Genomic DNA, 10,691 nt, shown 5'->3' on the forward strand with positions numbered 1-10,691 from the left:
AGCTGCTTGCTGCCAGGGGGGGGATCTTCCTTCTCCTGTCTCTAGGCGGCTGCCCCCACGCCAGCCTGAGCAGGGGCAGGGGAACAGGGCACTCACGGCGCAAGGCTGGGGCCGGACGGGCATCTGCCCTCCTGGGGGGCCCAGCCCTGCACCCAGGAATCCCAAGGCCCCGTCTGGAGCAGCTCTGCTCCAGCTCAAGTGCCTGGGCTTGGCGCACCCATCCCCCTAGCCTCTGGTCTGCCCCACGGCAACCAGCCAGGTCCCTGTGGCTCCTTGCTGGAGAAGAGCTGCTCCAGACGGGGCCTTGGGATTCCTGGGTGCAGGGCTGGGCCCCCCAGGATGGCAGATGCCCGTCCGGCCCCAGCCTTGCGCCGTGAGTGCCCTGTTCCCCTGCCCCTGCTCAGGCTGGCGTGGGGGCAGCCCCCTAGAGACAGGAGAAGGAAGATTCCCCCCCGGCAGCAAGCAGATCCTGTGCGTAAGGGGCTCGAGATCCGCTGGCAGAGGGGCTGGGGCAGGGGGCTGGCAGTTCCCGCCCGGCTCCCACTGTCCTCTCCCTGCCTGGCCCTCGGGGAGCCCCTCGAGCTGTGTGAGCTGGCTCACGGCGCGGTTCTCCCTGTGCCATGGGTCGCCTGCTGGATCAGTGGGGCCCGGGCGCTGGGGGCCCCTGGCTCTCTGCCGGGACCCAGGCCAGCCGAGCCCCGAGGGCTGAAATGCTTCCGTCTCCGGCCTGTGCCCCTCTCAATGCCACGCTCCGGTGCCCCCTGCAAAGGGGGTCCCAGCTCTTCCCGGCGCGCGCTCGGCTGCCCCGGGAGCTCGCAGCGCAGTGGCGGGGCCCCTGGATGGGGTTATTTTTACCCAGCCTGGATTCCAGGAGCAGGGGGACGTTCCAGAAAACAGAGCCGGGGTTTCCATGGGAACTCAGCGCGCCGACACAAAGCAGAGCAGAAGGAAAGCCATTTTCACCCCACATCGAACAGTCTGGGCAGCGCCTGGCACAGCTGGGGCCCCTGATCTCAGCTGGGGAGTTCACGCAGTGCCCCCAAACCTTACAAAAAGACCTTTTTCCAATCAGTCTCTCAGCGTTTCAGGCCCCGACTCCCGGGTTCTGAACACACATTCCCATGCGACCCCCCCGACGTGCCAAGCCCAATTATCATGAGCCGGGCTCTCAAAAGCCGTGAGATTCGCTTAGAAATCCATCTTCAAAAACCCCAAACCAGTTCTGCCACTTTCCCTTCGCTTCCTGCGCTCTGAGGGGCACCTGGGCCCTGCAGCCGCAGGCCTCGGAACGGGTGGATTTGGTTTTAATGAAAAGTGGAGCTTCTCCCACCAGGCGCGGCCCCCGAGGAACAGGAACATTGAGAAATTACAACACCACAATCTCAGACACACACACACCCTACGAACCCCGCCCTTTGCTTCTCCCGCAGCAGCCTCCACCCCTGGCTGCAAACGCACCTCTGTCCTCAGTGGACCCGATCCTTAACCGGGCCGCCCAGCTGCTCCGGGGTGGGGGCGGAAAAGCTGCGCCCCCTCGCCGACCGTCTCATACAGCCCATCCCACGCTGCCTGGGCAGGTGAGGACGCTGGGCCTGCCTCTGCAGACAAAGCGCTGATCTGACCAGACGGCCCCCCGGCTGTACCAGCCTGCCAAAGTGGAGAAGGAATCGGCCCTTGTGGGAGATTTTGGGGCAGAGCCGGGCTGGGGAGACTAGGAGAAAAGTGGGGGTTGTTTGGGTTATTTTTTAACCAGGTGGCAAAATCCTATTGTGACAAAGTGGAGATTTTGGGAGCGTTTTACATGAATAGCGTGTGCCTGCCTCAGTTTCCCTGAGTGCTGCGTGTTTAACGAGGTGGCGGGAGAACCAGGTGTGACCTCACCTGGCAGATGGGAGCCCCGGACAATGGCCTGCCTGGAGATGGGGAACCCCAACAACTGGTGACCTGGAGACTAAGGGGCCCACCCCAGCTTGGCCCTCAGCCGGTTCTGGCCAGTGGGAGGACAAAGGACGGAAGGGAGGGGGCCTAGCGACCTGTTTCCCTGGGACAGAGAGGAGCTGGGGGGGCTGGTGATATTGGATTGGCTGGAAGGAGGTGGCTGCTGGACTAGGAGCTGTCGCACTGAAGGGGGGTCCCCCCAGGGACCCTATGGGGCCAAGAGTGGGCCCGACCTGTGTGTCCATGGCACCTGTATGTGCACAAGGCAGCTGGGGTCTGGCCATGCAGTACCCGCCTCCTTTCCCCCAGTGTGGTGTGAGAAAGTGCGGGGGGGTTTCCTGGGTTTTTTGTGTTTTCCAGTGGGTTGTGGACAGAGGGGGAGCTTGGGGTATCAGATGCCCAGCAGGGGCTGGAGAGGGGGAGCAGGCAGAGCCCCGCTGGCTGCAGGGGGACTGGGATGTGCTGGGCTGGGGGAGGCCAGGCCTCAGCCCCGGAGAGTTTCCTGTGCTGGGTTCATCGCTCGATAACCCCTCCTGTGTTACGCTGGCGGAGAGTCGCTCCGGGCTAGAGAACAGGGGGTGGCGGCCCCGGGGGGGCCCAGAGCGAGGGGACTCCGTAGGGGGGGCCATGGCAGAAACAGATGTGCTGAGGCTGAGAGAGGTGCGGCTCCGGGAGGTGGAGGGGCCTGACCCCGGGAGAGAGTGGCCCCCCGAGAAGGGCTGTCGCACTGAATGGGGCACCCCCCACGGACCGCACGGGGCCCGATCTGTGAGTCCGTGACATGTGGGCACACCCACGGGGCTCCACATCACACTCAACACGCTGGGTTCAATTCACGCCCTGGCCCCCAAGGATGGCTCATGCCGGCTAGCCCAGACGTGACCCGATCCGGCCCGAGGGACTGGCTCAGCCCAGGGGGAGCAGAGTGAAACCCTCCGCCCGTGTCCCGCAGGGGTTGGACTAGATGATCTGGGGATCAGAGACACACCGCACGCCGGGCGGGCTGCTGGGGAGGTCAGCAGGTGGAAGCAGAGATGTGCGGGAGAGCGGGAGGCTGCGGAGAGGCTGGGGTGCCGCGAGGAAAGGAGGACAGAGGTGCTTTCAGGCCTGTACCCGGAACCAGAGCGACAGCAGAAGCACATCCTGCCAGCCAGACCCCTCTGCCGGGAACCAGCACAGCTAGGAACTGACCTACAACGCTGGAGAGATTTCCCGGGGGTTCACCTCATCAGCCTGCATTAGCCCAGCCGGCTCCTCTTGGGGGAAGGACAGGCTGCCAAGGGCAGCGGTATAACGCTCAGCACACTTCTTACCACAAACTCCGCACTGAAGGGCAGTGAGGGCTAGCGGTCAGAGCAGGGGGAGGCGGGGAGCCAGGACGCCTGGGTTCCTCCCCAGCGATGGGGGAAGTGGGGACTGGTGGGTTAGAGCAGCGGGGGCTGGGAGCCAGGACTCCTGGGTTCTCTCCCCTGCTCTGGGAGGGGAGTGGGGGCTGGTGGGTCAGAGCCGGGGGGGGGGCTGGGAGCCAGGACTCCTGGGTTCTCTCCCCGGCTCTGGGAGTGGAGTGGGGGCTAGTGGTTGGAGCAGGGGCGGGCCGGGTGTGTGTGTGTGGGGGAGCTGGAGACAGAACCTCTCTCGTCCTCCCCGGGCTCCAGTTATGTGTGATTCACGGGTGCTCTAATACCGGACTGATCAGCCCACCTCTGCCAGGGCTGGGATGCTCGGGACACGCACTCAGCATTAACCCCTGCAAAGCCAACCTTAACGAGAAGCAGGCCTGGTCTGCCCGCCAGCTGCTGCCCCCAGGGCACAGGCCGGCCTAGCTCAGCGTGAGCACTCACAGCAGGCTCAGAGGCAGCGATCACTCGAGGATGGGGAGCACCAGCGAGGAGATGACCCCCCACACCAAACCGCTAGCCTACCTGTGGGAGGGGACAGGAGAGGCGCTAGCTGGAGCGCAGAGCCTGGGCCAACCTGGCGGTGAAGAGACCCCCAATGAGAATCCAACCCCCCAGCCCAGTACTGCTAAAGCCACGGCAAGACCCTCGAAATCCCGAGACTCCAACACACACACAAGGAACGCTGGGTTCTGGTTCCCATTCGCGTCTCAGTCTCAAGCTTTCTGCAGCCAGGACAGCTGGCAGCTTCCCCTGGCAAGGAAGAAGGAGGCAGGATTCCCCAGCAATACCATGACTCCAGCAGCTGGGGCTTTAAGGGAGTTGGCAACGCTGCTCTCGGTCTCCCGCGTACCAGGCCCCGCGGCAGAGACTGTCAGACACAGGGGTGCCCCCCCACATGCCAAGTCTCACAATTGTGGTGAAACAGTTGAAATTTCCATTTGGGAAGGCGTCGTTCAGATGCAGCACACGCCCTTTGTTCACCTCCATGGGCCCAGCTCTCTGCCTGGACTCCATCTCCCAGGATGCACCGCAGGTGCTTTTTCAGCTGAGCCACCGCTCTGCCTCATGGGAGATGTAGTCCAACCATACAGACCACCGGCATGGGGCACCCAAACTACAACTTCCACGAGGCAGCGGGGCAGCATTTCCCAATTGTGGGATGACAAACTGGGGACTGGGGAGACTGGGTTTGAGTCTCTGCTCAGCCAGACTTCCCGTGTGACCCTGGGGAAGTGATTTTGTGGCGCCGTGACTCAGTTTCCCCATCTGGGTTTGCAACAGTTATTCCAGTGCAGCACTGGGCTATTGCAGCCACAGAAGCGTTAGGGTAAAAATAACCAAGTCAGTCACCTCCACGCTGCTGATCCCTCGTGCCACGCCCGGACAGATGGATCTGGGGTCCCAGCAGGGAGACTTCACCACAGCCATGGGGTCCGTCTCTTCCAGCCTCGTCTCGTCTCCCCCCCATTCACGGGGGAAATTAAGTCCCCCCCTCACCATCCTAGCATGCAAATAGCCAGGACTGGGATGGCAGTTCATTACCCTAACGAGCAGAGCCACAGACTCACCCACCGCAGGCTCACAGCTTGGGCCCTGCACCAGTCACCGCTCGTCTGCGCACACCCAGCTGGTGGGACAGGGAGGCTCCTGCTCACGGGGGGGGCTCACGGCTCCCCCCACGCTCTCCCTGAAGGCCGAGCCCACGGGCCGCCTCCAGCCTGGGGGGTGCTGCTAGCTGGCTGGAGCCAAGGAGGCCGGCTCGCTGGGCCCACTGAACGGGGGCTGGGACAGCGCCAGGCCTGTGGAGCTGGGGGGACGAGTGACTGAGCATGTCAACTCCGTGGGGCCAGGAGAGACGCTTCGGGCTGTTTGCACAGCACCTAGCACCACGGGGCCCTGGCCACGGCTATGCCGACACTACCGTAATACACCTAATGTACAGCACACAGCGCCACGGGGCCCTGGCCACCGCTACACCAACACTACCGTAATACATCTAATAATGTACAGCACCCAGCGCCACGGGACCCTGGCCACGGCTACACCCACACTACCGTAATACACCTAATAATGTACAGCGCCCAGCGCCATGGGACCCTGGCCACGGCTACACCCACACTACCGTAATACACCTAATAATGTACAGCACCTAGCGCCACGGGGCCTTGGCCATGGCTGGGGTACGCCAACACTACCATAAAACACCTAATAACGTACAGCACACAGCACCATGGAGCCCTGGCCATGGCTATGCCGAGACTACCGTAATACACCTAATGACATACAGCACACAGCACCATGGAGCCCTGGCCATGGCTATGCCGACACTACCGTAATACACCTAATGACATACAGCACACAGCACCATGGAGCCCTGGCCATGGCTATGCCAACACTACCGTAATACACCTAATAATGTGCAGCGCCCAGGGCCACGGGACCTGGTCACGGCTGGGGTCCCCTGACACTACCGTAATACATGTAATAAATAACACACCCCGCCTAGCACAATGACAGGGCTCTGAGGCAACATCGCCCTACAGCTCAGCACCGTTCTCACCACAGGAGCACACGGTGAGCACATGGGATGCCGTGGAGTCCTAGACAACATGTGCTGGGATTGGGCTGGGGGCTCAGGACTCTGACTTCAGGGGATTTACTGCCCTGCTGTGTGTGTCTGTGCAGAATTCCCATCCTTCAGCTATTTATAGCCTGCTGGCGCTGGGGGGCTGGGACCTTCTCTCCCCGGGGTCTGCACAGGCCCCAGCCTCAGTTGTGGGGGAGATGTAAGGCTTCAGAGGGCCCCCATCTCGGCTGTGCAGCACCCACCAAGGCAGCTCTCCCCTCCCTGCCCACCTTCCCCAGCAGCCAGGGGGGTGCTTGTCCTGGCAATGAAGGATCACACGCACGAGACCTCTCCATCTCCAAGGGCGGCCCCACGTTCAAACGCCCCACAGCCTGGGAACATGGAACTGTCCCCTAGCAGGTGAGTGGCAGGGCAGGGCTCCCGTCTCCAGATGCTCAGGGTCACAGTGAGCTGGCCTTGCCGTAGAGGATTGCTCCTGCCGTTGGGTGGCTCTGGCTGGTGCCCGGGGACGGGGAGGATGAATGGCGTGGGCCGGCCACGAACTCACCTTGTAGACCTGTCCATATGTCCCGTTTCCGACCACCTCCACCAGTTCGAATATGCCGGCAGGGTCCTGGGGAGGACAAAGAGACAATGTCAGGCGGGATCATGCCACAAACAGACCCTCCCCGTGCCAGCATGCCACATCCTGCCCCTCACCTCAACTCCAGTCCCTGCCCCCCATGCTGGCCTGCCCTGGAGACCCCCCCCCTTCCCCCCGCCACACACCAGCCCACCCTCCCATTCCACTTGGCGCTGGGCGGGGGCTCTGCAGCGGATCACACCGCAGAGCTATTAATACCATGGCCGGGGCCTGATGCAACATGGCCCCCTGGGCGCACAGCATGTGCCAAGTGCTAACCTATATTGGAGGGGGAGGGACGAGCTCCAGACCAGAGGCAGCTGCATCCATACAGCCTTCCTGGGCAGCAGCTCCTGCTGGCTGAGTAGTGCCTGGTCAGCCACACGGTCAGGTCCAGGCAGCCAGGTTAACAGCGCTAAGCATGGGGGCCTGATGCCCCACCCCTCTCTCTGACCTCCTCCCACATGGATGTAACCCGTAGCAAGGCAGTATCTACAGAGCCCAGACCTAGATGGGCGACCCTGTCATGCTAGCGCCAGGAAAACCACTCCTGGACGGAGATCAGGGCCCCCACAGCAACCGGCAACGCACAGACCCCTCCCGGCCGGAGACTGGGGACCCCGCGGGGCAGAGACCCCTCCAAGACGGAGATCAGGGCCCCCGCAGTGTCCAGCGCTGTGCAGACCCCTCCCGGGCGGAGAGCAGGGCCCCCATAGTGTCTGATGGTCACTGAACCCTCCCTCCCTGACTCAGATTGGGGTCCCCATCACAGTGGGTGCCACACAGACCCCCCCAGGCCAAGATCAGGGCCCTCCATTGTTCCGGGTGCTGCACAGACCCCGCCAGACCAAGGTTTCCCCCCCGTTCTCCACTGGCTCAAACACCAACCCTTCAGTTTCTGGCTCCAGGCCCTCTGCTGCCCGTCCCCACCCACCTGATCCTCTCTGGCGCTACCGCCCCCCCAGCTCTGAGCAGAGCCACCAGCCTCCATCGCCCACTGGCTCCGTTGTGAGCCCCATGGTGCCTTCTCCCATAGCCCCCTCCTCACATGCTCCTTTGCCACACTGCCACCAACCCAGCCCACGGTTAGCCCGCGCCTGGCCTCCCCAGGGCCGGACACGCTGGCTCTCTCTCAGACTTTGAGGGAGGAAGGTTTCACCTCCACGCTGCTCTGCGGTCGCAGATCGGGGAACGTGCCTTGTGCCCCGAGCCCTTCCACGGGCACTGCCAGGGTTATTGGCTTCCAGAAGCACTTTGGGGCTGTGTCAAAGCTGCAGAGCGAGGCTATATGAGCCGGCCGGTCCTTCCCCACGGCCCTCCGGCTGCAGGGCACCCGCGGGGCCCCTCTGGCCCCCGGTGCCGAGCAACTGACGTGACGCCCAGACGCTATCGGTCAAGTTAATGCAAGCCAGTCTGCAAAGAACACCCCAGCGCTGGGGCGGGAATTTTACAGAGGCTGCAGGGAGTGGGGGTCAGAGAGGTGCAACAGACATGATGCAGGGCTGGAGAAGCTGCCGTGCGGTGAGAATGCAGCTGAAACAGCTCGAGTCCTTAACCAAAAGCTCACGTGGTGGCTTGTTGGCAGCATGGCAGCTCAGCCCCTCCACAGGAAGAAACCCCAGAGGCTGAAGGGCTCTTTGATCTGGCAGGGCAGGACCCAGCGGGGAAAACAAGGCCCCACTTTTTCACAGACGGGGTGATGAGCCATGAGACCCTCCTCCCCAGGGCAGCGGTGGCGTCATGTCTTCCTCTCTGCCCACCCAGCCTGGAAGGTGCTTTAGTGAGGGGGCTCAGCACAGGGGGAGGAGGGTGAGACCCTCTGTTCTGGGTTCCCTAGACAGTCTAGCGGCCCCATATATTAGACGGGTGTCTCAGCGGAGGAACTTCCACCAGGTACAAGGAACGACTCCAGAAGACTCAGAGAACGCGGGGCTCCTGCTGTGCGACATTTCTCACAAGGGCACAGGAAGGTGGCTGAAGGTTTCACATATTCAGCAGGGCAGGGACCAGACCTCACAATGTCACATGGCAGGAGCATCCGTTAGCGATCGGCTGTTCACTCTGGGTTGTGTGCCAGGCCGGGGTGCACAATAAACACCCCCTCGGGAGCTGGGACGGTGTGAGAATCCCTAGGGGAAGTTGCGGGCATCGCCCGCAGGTCAGGGGAGCCGATCAGCACGGGGCATCCTGGCTGTCGGCTCCGTGAACCACTGGGCGTGTCCATGCAGCCCCCTTAGTACTTAGTACGGTAGCCCCCCCCCGCCCCCATCTCAGCCCAGGGGTCTGTGCAGTGCCTGGCACAATGGGACCTTTGTACCAACCTTTCACTGCTCTGATCCACCAGCCCTCACTCCCCTCCCAGCACCAGGGAGAGAACCCAGGAGTCCTGGCTCCCAGCCCCCACTCCCCTCCCAGTGCCGTGGAGAGAACCCAGGAGTCCTGGCTCCCAGCCCCCCCTGCTCTAACCCACCAGCCCCAGCTCCCCTCCCAGCGCCGGGGAGAGAACCCAGGAGTCCTGGCTCCCAACCCCCACTCCCCTCCCAGCGCCGGGGAGAGAACCCAGGAGTCCTGGCTCCCAGCCCCCCTGCTCTAACCCACCAGCCCCTACTCCCCTCTGAGTGCCGAGGAGAGAACCCAGGAGTCCTGGCTCCCAGCCCCCCCTGCTCTGACCTACCAGCCCCATCTCCCCTCCCAGCGCTGGGGAGAGAACCCAGGAGTCCTGGCTCCCAGCCCCCCCTGCTCTGACCCACCAGCCCCCACTCCCCTCTGAGTGCCGAGGAGAGAACCCAGGAGTCCTGGCTCCCAGCCCCCCTGCTCTAACCCACCAGCCCCTACTCCCCTCTGAGTGCCGAGGAGAGAACCCAGGAGTCCTGGTTCCCAGCCCCCCCTGCTCTAACCACCAGCCCCCACTCCCCTCCCAGAGCCGGGGAGAGAACCCAGGAGTCCGGGCTCCCAGCCCCGCCCTGCCCCGGAACGGCTCGGTTGGTTGGAGATGGTGCAGCGCTCTCAGGGCCTGCCATTCAGTCGCTCCCTCCTGGGCCTTACGCCACCCAGAGAGTGGAGCACAACAGAGGCCTCGGAGCAGCTGAGCCCGAGCCCTGGCACACAAAGGAACAAGGAGAGAAGCCAGGCCAGGATCAGTCACAAGGGGCCCGGGACACAGGCCAGCGAACAGGGCTTTGTACTCCCCTCTCTGGCCCGGACGCCAGGGTCCCTGCTGGCAGCTCAGCGTACGCCAGCCCCACCAGGGCCAAGCGACTCAGGTTACCCTGTGGGGAAGGCACCCAGGCACCACGGGGACTGCGGGGAGCCTCTGCCTGGCACCTGGAAAATCCCAAGGGTCCTGGTGGGCTGAGGTGTAGAGATAGCACGGCCTAGTGGGTAGGCCACCAGGCTGGGAGACCTCGGGCCTGTCCTTTCCCCGCCCCAGGCCCCTGCTCCTTCCCCTCCGTCCCAGCTTGGGACAGGGACTGCCACGCAGCCTGTCTGTGCCGTGCCCGGGGGCCTCGAGCTCCGTTCGGTGCGATGGGCCCTGATTCAGGTCAGGGGGGCTGTGCTGCGCCCGGCACAGTAGGGTCCCTAGATCTGACGCAGGAACCTGTTCAGTGCCCGGCCCAACGGGCCCCCATTTCAACTGGGGGGTGCCATGCTGGGCACCACAGGGACCCCGGCCTGAGGCTGCGGCTCTGACACCGGTTGGGCTCTGCTCAGCAGACTCCTGGAGAAGCAGCAGCGTCGGCAGACAGGGAGCCCACGCGCAGCCCAGCCAGCCGGCGCGTTTCCAGGGGAAGGGGCCGAGCGTGGGAGAGGAGCACGGGGCTGAGCCGGGCAGCGGGGGAGAGGCAGCGCGGGGCTGAGCCGGGCAGTGGGGGGCTGAGCCGGGCAGCGGCGGGGAGGCAGTGCGGGGAAGCCAGGGAACCGGGGTTTATCTTGGAGAAGGGGACTGGAGCTGGGGATTCTCGGGTCCTGCCCCTGCACTGCTGGGCCCAGCGGAAGCCGCCTTCCCTCCCCCCCTTCCTGGCATCACACCTCCAGAGTCAACAGGACTTTGTACTCGGAGCAAGCGCCTGCCAGCTGCCCGCCCCGCCCGCATTCCCGTCTCAGAGAACAGCCTGACCTAGAGAGGAGAGCGGGCAAGGGAATA

At 63.8% G+C, this 10,691-nt stretch overlaps 1 protein-coding gene across 5 annotated transcripts in view; it reads right to left on the minus strand.

Annotated features, from left to right (window-relative positions):
* Nucleotides 1-6,538, minus strand: part of MINK1 (misshapen like kinase 1) — a 63,675-nt gene extending 57,137 nt beyond the window's left edge. For all 5 annotated transcript variants that reach the window (XM_050933380.1, XM_050933379.1, XM_050933378.1 and 2 more), the window contains exon 1: nt 6,473-6,538. The gene's annotated coding sequence lies outside the window, so the exon portion shown is untranslated. The remainder of the gene's footprint in view (nt 1-6,472) is intronic.
* Between the last annotated feature and the right edge of the window lie 4,153 nt (nt 6,539-10,691).

The sequence above is a fragment of the Gopherus flavomarginatus genome, chromosome 23 (genome assembly GCF_025201925.1).
Source record: "Gopherus flavomarginatus isolate rGopFla2 chromosome 23, rGopFla2.mat.asm, whole genome shotgun sequence".
Lineage (NCBI taxonomy): Eukaryota > Metazoa > Chordata > Testudines > Testudinidae > Gopherus > Gopherus flavomarginatus.